Genomic DNA, 14,321 nt, shown 5'->3' on the forward strand with positions numbered 1-14,321 from the left:
AAAATGAGTCAGTTTGAATGGCCTAGTTAGAGAGAGGGTAAAATGGAGCCAGTTGATTTTCAGGGGGTAAGGCTTGGGAAGCATATCCTACACGTTTCATTTGGCCTATTCAGTGATGTGCAACATTCATATTTCAGTTTGGATAAGTTTACTAGGTACCCATTTCGAGGGGTGAGCTGAAAGTGCATTTTAGGCACAAATGCAGATTTTATTGAGTAGCCTACTTTGGGTGTTTATATATTTTTTCCTGTTGATCATCATATTGAAATTAAAAATGGATTGAATTTTATGCATAAGTGTGAGCCTCCATGAAAATTTTCAAGTCTTTAAGAATCCATTTGCTCAGTTTTCAAAGCTCAATCTGTTTGTAGTTTGTATGGTTTGACAAGTCCCTGTTTCAGCTGCTAGTTGGAGCCTTTTTTTTGCATAAGTGTAAAAGTTGTCTCAGTGAGTGTCATGTCAGAATGCTTGTTCTAGGATATTGTTGGTATGAATGGAAATCTATGTTTCAAATTTCAAGCTCCTAACAATCAATTTGATCGGTTTTTAAAAGGGTTTCTTGCACCATCTATTTCAGTGATCTGTACTTTCATTGCCACATTAGTTAAAGTAGCCATTTTCATGAGCGTACCATTTGTACCCAGTCAACCTTTTGGTCAGACTAAGTATTCTAAGTTTTGATATGTACTTCAAGGTACCTATGTCTCATATTTGAGGGTCTATGGAGATCGTTTGATATTTTTAAGAAAGGCATCATGAGTTGCCTAAGCATTGACTTCATCAAGTCTGCAGTGCCAACAAAGCCAGTTGGTCATTTTTGACATTTAATATCTCTTCACTCGGGATTCATCTTGAAAAACCATTTGGTAGAGTTGATGCTTGTATATCAGAGTACACGCCTATCAGATGGTGAGGTCCAGAAAGGTGTTTTGACCGGTTTGAAAATTACATCTTCGCGATTAAATGCAAAAATGTGGCGCAGGCACCTGAAAGTTGTAAATTTTAGTTTGATGATCCGAAAATGATGCCGATTGTTTCCAGAGGTATTTTGAAGGTCAGTTGCATGAAAATGAATTTTTTTTTTTAGCCAGACCGACTTTGGGGCCCGACCTGGCTCATGCCCATGCATTATTTTTATGGCGAAAATGTTCTTAAGTAAATGACTTCATGATGCATAAAGATATGGGATTGTATAGAAATGTTATTATAAATTCTTGTTGAATGTTCTAGGCCTGGTATGGAAGAGGAAGAGATTGACATGGTCAATAAGATAATTGACAAATGAACCTTAGACTTGAAAACAACATACTGTATTGTCATTAAGATTGTAAAAGATGGAGGTTTGGAGAAGAAGTTAAATATTTTCAAAGCAAAGTGAACATTAACTACAATAAACCAGTAGATTTGCTTCAATAAAATAAGAATGGAATGCTAGCAACAATAAATGCAATGGGCATCTAAACTTCAGCAAATGCATTGGTTACTGAAAGCCCAAATTCCATTACTTTTTTTTAATTTCTCCTAGTGCAGCAATGAATAAAATCATTAGAAAACAATAGCAAGTTGCAATTGGCAAATGAATGCCAGTCAAATCCCTCTTTCATGTGGCAGCTATGTTTGGAAAGGGAGCATTAAAAAACTCAAGAAAATGCAAATGGTGTTAAAGCATTCCTCCCTGCTATGCGTTGAAACCCTAATTGCAATGTGGTGTGGCTGCTAAAAGGCCAAATAAACCTCTCCAGCAAATGCAATGGCTGGCAAAGAGCCAAATTCCACAAATTTTACCAGCATCTTCCTCTGTGGTGAAGGGGATGAAAACATTAAGCAAATGCACATGGACAGCCATTGAAAACTCTCAACAAATCCAATTAAATGGATTAGAACCTTCAGCAAAATGATAAATGGGGCAGCATAGAGTCATTAAAATTTCAAAGCAACTGTAGTTGGAAGATGTAAAGCCAGTCCAAAACTAAGAGACACTCCAAACAAGTGCGCTTCTAGGCAAACTTGAAAACCCTCAAATACATGTAGCTGGAGATGGGGTAGACTGTTGTTGGAAGGACATTGAAAATCAAAGCAAATGATGTTAGCAGGTGTATAACCATCCTTTCCTCCCACATAGAAAGTAAGAAAGGAAAAGAAGCTTCCAGGCAAATTTCATTGGTAGCCATTAAAACACTCATGAAAGCTTCAGAAAATGCATTTTCAAGCAAAACACATTGTCCCACATTGGTTGTGGAGGGGAAAATTTTAATATTTAAATACAACACTCTGCACTACCATAGTGTCAAAGCCTCAAGAGGCTTTTGACGAATGGTGTCGGTTGGGCACCCAGGTAGACCCCACGTGCATGGGTATGCTTACCGAGGTGACCAAGAAGGTCAAGTGTTGACCAGGTGGACCCCATGTAGACACAGATCCCGAAGTTACCGGAGGTTAAAGACCTTGCAGGTTTAGCAAGATCCAACGGTCGGCGTGACTTCATGACCCGAAGATACAAGTCCGTTAGCCATTGCAAAATGGTGAAAGATAGGTGGCAAGTCCAAGTGGAGGTCCAGCTCGCGGGTCCCGTCCAGTGGTGATGACGTGGCAATGATGTGGCGTACAGATGGCAGTCCAGTGGCGCATAGGTGGCAGTGACAAGGTAGTCCAGGTGGCTAATCAGTGAGGTGTCATCCCAATGGATCCCATCGGTGAATCAAAGATTGCCACGTGGCAGGGCATCAGAAGCCAAAAATGAGAGAAAAATCAAAATTAAATTATATAGTGCAGACTATATAAAAAATTCGAAAATTTAAATGATGGTGCACCTAAAGTGGATTAATTCGCTCAAAGGTCTATTTTTGGCTGAAATGGAAAGTATTATATATTTCCGGAAAGCTCTCAAGATGAGGAATGCAGTTATGGAGTTAGTTTCAACAAATATGGGATATTTTGAGATCAGTTTCCATGGGAAGGAAGAAGGAATTGAAATTCAGTTGGAAAAGAGACACTTGACAATTTCGGTTGCAAACCTAATCTTTTTCCCTCTCCTTATTCTTATTTTCTTCTCATTGTAAGGGTTCTAGAAATTTGGAGGATGACTCCATATTTTCATGGTTTCCAATTCTGATTTTCCTTCAAGATTGTACAGGGCATGACTTTTCTTTCAGTAATGGAGTTCAATTCTTTTCTATAGGTGTTCTTAGTTCCAGGTTCTTGTGTATGTAAGGCATGCACAAACTCATACAGAATTTGTCTCTAAAATGTATCTTCATTTTATTCAAATCTGATTTTTAAGGAGGATCAAGTTTGTCATGATCAATTGTGTCTGTGAGTGTAATGCTTGTTTGTAGGTAATCTTCAAGGAAGATTTTAAACTCTGTGAGCAAACATTAATAAAATAGGGTTCATGTTTCTAGTTTTGATATTTTTTGTGGATAAGCTTAGTAATGCATTTATGCAAGGCATTAATGCAGGAATATTTCATGACGAAGATGGATTTGCAATGAGTGTTTTCATTTGTAGTTTGATGTATGACTCTATTGCCCTTGGATAAGGCATTGATCTTGCAGATTTTGGGGTTTTCTCAGAGATTTAAAATTCAAATTAGAATATCTACCTTTGTTTTATGTTCTGTGGGAATGTTTCATCCATCTCATGCTTCAACTTAGTTGAGATGTCAATGTGGATCTAGCCCATCTACAGTAACCTCCTAGTTGTTAAGCCCTTGTGAGATCTATCTGCTTTATTGATGTTGTCATAGGTGTGTAATAGGTTTGATTTTAAGCATCGAAGGTATACCCGCCTAGGTTTTGCAGAGCCTAAAGAGTAGAAGGATTCATATCCTTGTCATGTTGTCCAAGCCCTGAGGTTCTTCATAGATCAATTGCAGGTGTACTTGGGTTAATCAGTTTTGAGTTGATGTATTTATACCTTAGGTGATTGTTTGTCAGACAATTTTTTTTTTAGAAATGACACTTGAGACCAATTAGATGGTGGTCATATGGGACTTTAGACACAAATGATCACTGCCCATATATTGCAATAGCTCTTAGAAAACCTATTATAGTTCATTCTTCACTATTTAGAAAACTGTGAGCAATTTTTTTTTTCATCTATAACTTGTGATTATTATGCACTTGTACAAAGTCTTTGCTAATGCATACAATGTACATTTGGAGTATCTGCTCATTATTATAGAGCTCTTTTTTATTGCTTTCTATTTATAAATTTTTTAGTTATGCAATTGGTATTTTTATGTTGTTGTTATTATTGTGTGCTCATATATCACTGTAACAACAAGCAATGACTAAATTAATGACTAAATATATGACTAAATTAGTGACTATCATGACTAAATAAATGACCAAATAACAACAATCAATGACTAAATTAGTGACTAAATCGATGACTAAATGAATGACGAAATCGATGACCAAATCAATGACCAAATCGATGACCAAATTGATCAATCAAAACAACCAGTGGTCATGTGACCAAATTGATTTATGACTGGCAATAAACTACCAGTGGTCACATGATCAAATTTAGTCATTTCTCTACAATTTTTTGGTAGTTTATTTAGTCATATATTGTTGTTTTTGTACTAGTTATCTCTCACCCTCTCACCCTCTCTCCCTCCCCCATCCTATCCCTTCCCTCTCCCTCTCTCACTCCCATTGTTTTCCTCCCCCTATCTCTTTCTCCCTCTCCCATCCTATATCTTCCCTCTCCCTCTCCCTCCCATTGTTTCCTTCCTCCCTCTCTCTTTCTCCCTCCCCCATCCTATCTCTTCCCTCTCTCCTTTTCTCTCAAGTCTCTCTCCTTCACTCTCTCCCTCTCTCTTTTCCTCTTTCCCTCAAGTCTCTCTCTCTCTCTCTCTCTCTCTCTCTCTCTCTCTCTCTCTCACACACACACACACACACACACACACACAATCCCTCCATCCATCGCGTAGGTCTCTCTATACCTCCCCCACTCCCTCTTTCTCTCTCCCCCTCTCTTAGGTGTCTCTATCCCATTTTTTTCCTCTCTCCCTCCCCATTCCTTTCTCTTTCTCTCTCAAGTATCTCTCTCTTTCCCTTCCCATTTCTCTTTCTCTCTCTCTTTTCCCTCCCCATATCTCTCTCAGGTGTATCTCTTGCTTTCCCTCTAACTCCATTTCCCTCCCTCTCTCCCTCTCAAGTTTCTCTATCAAATTCTGTCCATTTTATCCCTCCCCCTCCATTTCTCTCCCTCTCTCAAGTCTCTCTCTCACTCACAATCCCTCCATCCACCTCTAAAGTCTCTTTATATCTCCCCCACTCCCTCTCTCTCTCTCTCTCCCCCTCTCTTAGATGTCTTTATCCCATTATTTCCCTCTCTTCCTCCTACTCTCTATCTCTCTCAAGTTTCTCTCTCTCTCTCTCTCTCTCTCTCTCTCTCTCTCTCTCTCTCTCTCTCTCTCTTACTCTCTCAAGTCTCTCTCTCTTTCCCTCTCACCCTCTATGTCTATATCTCTCTCTCCTTCTCTCTTAGGTGTCTCACTCTCCCATTCTCTCCCATTCTCTCCCTCTCCCTCCCTTTCTCTTTTTCTCGAATATCTCTCTCTATTTCCCTCCCTCCCACTCACTTTATCTTTCTCTTTCAAGTCTCTCACCCTCTATCTAGATCTCTCTCCCCCCCACTCTCTCTCTCCCTCTCTCTCTAACTCTCTTTCCTCTCTCTCTCTCTCTCTCTCTCTCTCTCTCTCTCTCTCTCTCTCTCTCTCTCCCATTCTCTATCTTCACTCTCCCTCTCTCCCTCACATTCTTTTCCTCTCCCCTCCTCTCTCTCTCTCAGGTGTCTCTCTCCTATTCTCTCCCTCTTCTCCTCTCTCCATGTACCTTCCTCTTTCTTCCCTCTCCCTTTCTCCCTCCCATTATTTCCCTCCCCCTCCCCCTCCCCCCCCCCCCCCCTCTCTCTCTCTCTCTCTCTCTCTCTCTCTCTCTCTCTCTCTCTCTCTCTCAAGTGTCTCTCTCTCACATTCTCTCCCTCTCCCTTTCTCTTTCTCTCTCAATTCTCTCTCTCTTTCCTTCTAATGATCTTTCTTTCTCTCACAAGTATCTCTCTATCTCTTTCCCTCTCTCTTCACTCTCCATGTCTCCCTCTCGAGCTTAACCTAAGAGAGATAGAGCCTAAGTAAGAGGGATGAGGATGTAAAATGAGTAAGATACCAGAGAGAGAGCCCAAGTGAGAGAGAGGGAGGAAGGTAGGGATTGAGAGAGAGAGTTGAAGTGAGAGAGATGGAAGAAGGGAGAGGTTGAGAGAGAGAGAGGGGGGGGGAGGGGGGAAAGTAGGGTTGACTCTCCCACTCTTTTTCTCAACCCCTACCTTCCCGTAGCTCTATCTTTCCCCTTCTCTCACTTAGGCTCTCTCTCTGGGCTCTCTTCCTAAGATATCCCTCTCTTTCCATCACCCCTATCTCTCCCTCTCCATCAACCTCTATCTTCCTCTCTCTCTTACTCGGGCTCTCTCTTTTGTCTCTCCCTCTCTTTTCATCAAATCCCCTTCCTTTATCTCTCTCTTTCTCACCCTCTCTTTTCATCAACCCCTACCTCCCTCCCTCCATCTCTCTCACTTGGGCTCTTTCTTTTCCTCAAGCCCTCCCTCCCTCTCTGACTTAATCTCTCTCTCCCTTGTATCTCTCCCTCTCTATCCATCCCTTCCTCCTTCTCTCCCTTATATATCCTTCTCTTTCGATCAACCCCTCCCTTCCTCCCTCTCTCTCTCTCTCTCTCTCTCTCTCTCTCTCACACACACACACACATCTCCCTCAACCCAGTCCTTCCTCCCTTCCTCCCTCTTTCACATAGACTCTCCCTCTTTCTCTTTGGATCTCTCTATCCTTGGTATTTTCCTTTCTTTCCATCAAACACTCTCTTCCTCCCTCTCTCTCTCTCTGCCTATTATTTTCCTTTCTTTCCATCACAAAGAGGGAGAGAGAGGTGAAGAGAGGGATGTAGGGAGAATGAGAAAGAGAGAGAGATAGAGGGAGGTAGGTGGGTATTAAGGGAGAGACTAGAGGGAGACAAAACCCAAGTGCAAGAGAGGGAGGGAAGGAAAGAGAGGTAGACACCTAAGAGAGAGAGAGAGATGTAAGGGTTGAGGAATAGAGAGAGAGGGTGGATGTAGGGAAAGAGGAGAGACCAGAGAGATATGATTCTAATACGAGCATGTTGATTACTGAAATTTGACTAAGTTTGAAATTTATATGAATACTCTAAAAACTAGAATCTACATTATTGCTCCTAGAGATCTGGAACCACTCTCAAACATCATGACAATATATACATGAAATATAACTTAAAGTATAAGAAAGTAAAAATATTTTTCTTTTTCCTTTCTTATACTTAAATGTTGTATTTTATGTATATATTCAGAGAGACGGGAAGTGAAAGAAAAGGATAATTTGCAATTTCAAATTTCAAAATGCAATTCTCAAAATGCCAATGCATTTGGTGCTCACCTTATTTGGTGTGCACCAAATACATTTGGCATGCCCAAACCTTAGGCTCGATACACCAGATAGGGCGCACACCTTATTTGGCATGCACAAAAGGGCTTGATAGGGGCAAAAAAAAATTTGGCATCTTTTGTGTCCCCCATCTTGGTGCACTTGCCCACAAGAGATGGGACAAAAATAGGCTATTATGTTGCTTCCAAATAATGATTGCACATGAAATTGTACTATCATGAATGACAATGAGCCCCCAATAAGTGAGATACCAATGTCACATAATGATGAGAAACATAATAGCTACTAATGTTATTTAAATGTATGATAGATTGGATGAATAATTTTACTATGACATGTTATATTCTCTACCATCGATGAGATGGAAAACATGTATAAGATGATGAGTAGTGAAAGATCAAGAAATTATTTTATAGGAGAACAATAGGCCACTAAGTCATGCTCCTCTTGCACCCAAGAAACCTTAGGAAAGGGACAGGTATAACTCATTAGAGCCTTATTTCTAGAAGAGAAGATATTAGAAGGAATCAAAGATAAAGCCTCATAAGTGGGATTGGCAATCTATTGGGGAGATTCATAAAGAGACACTTGTGAATTGTCACCATTTTCTTATGAGTGGGATGAGTGTTGAGAGATGTAGAGGATGATTTAATTGAGAGGAAGTCATCATCACTACTAAATATAGCATTCACATTGAGAGATGGTATTTTAGATGCTTTGGTGGGCTTTGAAGGATTATATCCAAGGCCAAATGAAGTTTCACATATGTTATTTTCTAAAGGAACCTTAATCCCTTGTTCATTTACACCACAACCATTTCCATTATATCCACTCTTAGATAAGATATGAAAACCCAAACCATAAAGGGATTGCATATCTGAAAGAGATGGTGAGGCCTCATAGGACTCAATGCCATAAGTAGATGAATAAGAAGAAGATTGTGAATAATTGTTTGAATTAGAAGTAGCCACAAAATTGTTACTAAGTTCTTTAGACAAAGTGGATTTATTTTTAGGTTCATCCTTATCTTTCTCCTTCTCAACTTTAGATCCTTTCCAAGAGGCCCTACAATTTGAACTTTATATTCTTTTATAGGATCAACCAAAGAAGCCATATTATTAGGTGTCACTACGGTGAGACATCTAAGTTCTTTAAAGCATATTGTAACATTCTATGATGTGTAGATGAAGTTTTAATTAAATCTCAAAGAGATATATGGGTAGGAGTAGCTTTAACTTGTTCAATAAGATCATACTCCTTACCAAGAGTTTGTGAGATATGAGGTGCTTGTGGAAGAATGGGTTGGGATGTGGGAAGTGAAGAAGGGATAACTAGAGGAGGATTCAGTTACCTATTGTTCCTTTTATTATACGTGTGGGAAACAGAATTGTACCTCTCTCAGGTGATTTTTTTAGCATACTCATAAGGACTCTTAGTGGGATATTCTCCTTGCACAGTAATAATTGGTTTGTTGGGAGTGCAAAAGGCATCATTACTATGACCACCTTGAACCAAAAAGAGAGGCTTGTTAAGAGGTTGATAATTTGAGGAAGGACTAGCACCTTGAACTGTGAAGAGGATTTTATTAGGTCACGTTCCATAACCATTCACATGTATTATATTGATTGAAGCTGGTTTGGGAACATGTGAAGAGGGTCTAGAAAATTTGAAATCATCCATTTGTTTGTAAAGAGGAATATCAGTTGACCTTTAACATTTCTTCATGAGTAGGATTTTGTTTAGGTTGAGTGAAAGGGATATCCTCATAGAGGGGATTATTAATGATATCAAACCCTTGTGACCTAAGATCATTCTCTTACTCCAAGATATCCTTATAAGGAGTATGAATTTTCTGAGAAGCATCAATACCATTTGTATGATAAATATTGTTAGGAGAAGTGTTGATAGTCTCTTCTTGCACAAAAATGTCATCATGGATAGGATCAATTTTAGGAGAGGGATTACCATTAGTCATTAATGATTCATCCCTAGTAGGAAGAGTATTGAAATAAGATGTAATTTTAGTAGGGAAGGTAGGCATCATATCATCCTCTATCACTAAAGGATCCACATGGGGGAGATACTTTCTATGAGAAGGATTAGAATTACTTTTCAAAGCTTCATCCTTGGGAGGGAGATCTTTGAAAGAAATGTGAACAATATCTTTTGGAACTAGGGTATCCTCATGAGTAGAGACAAGTTGGGGAGAGGGAAATGCTTCATTTTTAGAGGGGAAATAAATAGGAGGTAAGGTATTATTAAGGGAATTATCAATCATATCACCCTCTTTTACCATAATACCATCTTCTTTGACAAGCATACTCAAATAAGGGAGGGAAAAATTAAGAGAATAATCAATACCATCATTGAGAGAAGTGTTACAATAATCTTCTTGTGCTATGGTGTCCACATGGATAGGGTCAATTTTGGGAGAGGGAATAATACTATTTATTAATGCTTCATCTTTAGGAGGGAGTTAATAGAGGTCTCATTGAACTCATCATATTGCCTCCAAATATCCTTAATAGGTTCCTTAAGAAAGCAGTGGAGTGCTAGAGAAAGGTCTAAGAAACTATTATAGAATATTTTATTTTTATGAAATGAAATGAAATGAATAATGCAAGCAAAGGACGTAAACTAGATGTCTAAAATTTGAAGCAATTATGTGATACAATAAATGCAAGCATAAAAGTGCATGAGCTATATATTTAAGAAATGAACACACAATGCATATAAAAATATTTTTGAGATTTTTTTATGTTTTTGATAGAAAAGAAACATGCAATCAAAAAATGCAAATCTAAGAAGGTTGGATTCACGCCAGGTTCACAAAAATGTGGGGGATAAAAGCGAGACCAAGTAACTAAGACCTAATCCCACTTCGATGCACTCATTTGAATTCAAAAGAGCCTAGGGAGATATCTCACTTTGACTACTTCTTGTAGAGAAGAGAGAGTCAAGGAATATCTGTTAAGCTTTCTATTCCTTTGTTGTAATGAAGAGGAGATGTGCAAAATATGATGCAATAATCAACTATGCTAGGAGATCAACAATGAATCAAACATAAACTAAAATTGGAAAATCTGACTGAACTAAAACTAAGAGACTAAGTATAGAGCAGGGAGGGAAATCCAAATGTGTACCTGTGATTGAAATTTGGAGCTAACTGAGCAGGACTAGGGTGTTGGGCACCTTGGTCCCTGATACTGCAACTTGTTGTAGTTCTGAGAATCAGGTCATGAGAGTCTGATCTAATGAACTGGCAACATAAACTAAAAAATGAAGAGGATCAGGGTGCCACGCCCTGGTCTCAAAAAAATGAGACCTAACTCTGTCCTCAAGCTTGCACTTGTGTGATTTGTCTGTTTTAAAAATCGTGCGTTCGTCGGATTCCTGTACCTATACCTGCACCTGTAACTTAAAAAAGGGGGTCTAGGTGGCTATATAGGGTTTTTCCTTAGTCAAACCCCTTGTTTTGGTGGTTTCCACCTCCACAAATAGTCGATAAGGTATTGAAAATGTGTGTGCAAGAATCTTGTGTGTATGCAAGATCCTAAATGAACAAGAAAGTAAATCTAGAGCTCTACCCCACACTTTGGAGAGAAAACCCTAAATGATTGTAAATGTAAATACAAATGCCTCAAATAAAAAATGCAATAATGGATCTAAAGAATGATTGTAAATCTGAAAAATGAATGTTATGAAGCTCATACAAAGACATGAAAATAACATGAAACCATACTAAACCCTAAGGGAGAGGTACAAGCCAATCAACAGTCGGTGATCTCCTATTATTCTTCAATATCTTCAAAGCTCCTAATTCATATTGAAAATTCTTGATGTAGGCTTGATGAATTCTTGATTTTCTATTGTAGACTTCACATAACTTGCACTTTCACTTCACAAGAGGCTCCTTCAATTGCTAGATCTTGGGATCCTTCAAATGAGGATAGGATAGGCTATATGTAGGAGACCCTAACTTTGTTTTGAGTAATAGGCCGACCTAGAAATAATATTTTTCACCAATATATTCAATTTGAATATTAAAATACTGGCAAAACATGCTCCCAAAATTTAGTGAGAAAAAGTTAGGACCAGGTAGTATACAACTTGGTCCAAACACATGGTTCGACCAACTTTTCACCAAATTTTTGGGGAAGCAAGATATTATGATTTTAGAGAAAATTCCAAGAGTATGTGGGGATTTATGACATTTAGATAATGTGAAATTAGGCCTTGAATGTCGAAATAGGACATAATTAGGCTATTTGATGAAATGATTTATTGGGGGAATAAAATAAAAAAGGACACACTTAATGTAAAGGGCCCACTTTTATAATGTGTAGAGTGATGAAAGAAGATATTAGATTTAATTTAATTAATTAATTGAATGCTTAAGGAGGATTTAAATACAAGATGTAAGCACACTAAGGTGGGTGCTAACCTAAGCATGGAATTGTACCACCTTGTTAAGGGTGTACAATTTACAACGCTACAACAATATATATGTTTCTTTTGCAAAAAGGATAGCATTATCGCTCTGAGCATATACATGTCACAATGTGATGTATCCATTTTTGTCATATTAAAATAAAGCTCTCTATCACCAAAGGTTCACAAATGAAAGCAAAGATTCATCTTTCCTAATTGGTCCTCATCTCGTCTTTGTGTTCCTTACTAACTTTTTGATCTTTCATCATTTTCCCTCTTTCATCTAACATTCTTCTCTTCTTTCAATAGATCATTCATTTATTTCATATATCAACAATCTCTTGAGGGGGTATCTTACCTCCATCCCTCGGTCCGCATCCCTCAATTTGTTGGGGCATGATTTTTTTTAATTTTTCTTTGAAACAATGCTCTAAATCACATTGTCTCAAACAGGAGCAAAATGTAGACACTTAAAATCTGCATCACTTGCATTCTCCATTTTTAACCTAATTATGTGTATGATATTCATTATTCACATGATCATGCCCCGTCTATTTCCTAAGAAGATCATTCCCTTGCCTTCACATTCTTTCCAATTTCATCTATTTTGACCCAAATTGATTTAATTTGACCCCTTTAAGGTCCTCACATATCAGTTTGACGAATTTGCCCCTTTAGGTTTAATTAATTAATCAATTAATTAAGCCTTTCTTAACTAATTATTCTATCCTAATCTTTCATCATTTCATTAACCTTTCCCCTGTTAAAAATAATTAAATAATATTGCATTATTTGATTAACTTCAATTTATCCCCTTTGATTAAACAATCTTAATTGATTAATTAAAGGTTCATTCATTAACCTATAGTTGAATAATTTATTCAAATTATTTAATCATTTAATTATGTCATCCAAATTAAATAAATATCTTTATTTATTTATTTTTCCTAATTATCTTCTCATATGAGGATAATATCCACTTTTTCAATTTTTTAATTGGAAATGTCCTTCTAGTTTTTGAAAATGGCAACGTTATCTCAATATTCCTCTTTGATTTTCAAAAATCTTAATATCTCATTATAATTCAATTTTTAATTAAAAAATGAGCTATGAATCCCCAAAAATATGCTTTTTGCCTTTTTCGTCAATTTTTCCTTCATCTCCTTCATCCTTCCCCGAATGGCAGCTCTGTTGTGCATTTGATCTCATTCATTCACCTAATCAAAAATCCTTTTGATCTTGTCCGTCCATCAACTCTTTCATTTTTTATAAATTGGGGACTCTCCTTCAATCAATTCATCTAACTTTCAAGCAATTTTATTGTGAGGTTGTGTAGCGGTCTAACTTTCAAGAAATTTTATTCTGTCAGTTTATGTAGTGATCTAACTTTTATGAATCCTTGTTCTATCGTATATTTTAGTAATCATCTAGATTAGATAATGTTATTCTATCCAAATAATCATTAGTAGCTAGTAAATAACAGTCATTTAATCATATATTCCTAGTAAGTCTTGCACACCGTCTCCTTCGCTTTTGTTATTTCATGCACCTAGCCTCTTGAGAGAGACATATCTCCATTAGAGCCAAAAGGAAGAGAAACGAGGTCTAACTGAAGAAGCGCAATGGATGGTTTGCATTTACTTTGTGTTTTGTTTCAATTACTTTGTTGGTAGGATTAGGAAATTTATCTTGCAATCTAAGTTTTTGTGATTAACTTAGGTAGATTGTATGCATGTTTTGGTTTTCAAACTAACCCCTTTTTTCCTCATCTACACACACACACACACATATAAATATGTATGTATATATATACATATGTATACATATTGTATATATATATGTATATGTATATGTGTGTCTATATATATATATATATATATATGCATGCATATATCTATGTATGTATGTATGTATGTATGTATGTATGTATGTATGTATGTATGTATGTATGTATGTATGTATGTATGTATGTGTGTGTGTGTGTGTGTGTTCATTTGTATTTAAGAATCTTTACAATATATGTATATGTTTTGATCCTTGATATAGATAAGGAAAATTCAAAATGGGTCTATTATGTAAAAAAAATTGTCAATACATTGCCACACAAGGAGAAAGTGGACGAGAAAGACAAAAATGAGAAAGGGAATCAATCATTTTGGAGGAACATCATCCTTAGTTTCTTCATTCTATGTATCTTCTGCAACAACTGCACCAAAGTGAACCATGGCTCAAAATTCTTCCCACCAAGCAATATAAATGCTAGTTGATTCTTATCAACCATAAGCCTAACTACAACATCCATCAAGATTGGATCTATACTACTATACCTAGACTATAAATTTGGAATGTCGTGTTTAGCAGAATGACCCCAGTTTTATAGACAACTTAGGCTTTTCCCACACCAGCGAGCAGT

The sequence above is a fragment of the Cryptomeria japonica genome, chromosome 11 (assembly GCF_030272615.1).
Source record: "Cryptomeria japonica chromosome 11, Sugi_1.0, whole genome shotgun sequence".
NCBI lineage: Eukaryota > Viridiplantae > Streptophyta > Pinopsida > Cupressales > Cupressaceae > Cryptomeria > Cryptomeria japonica.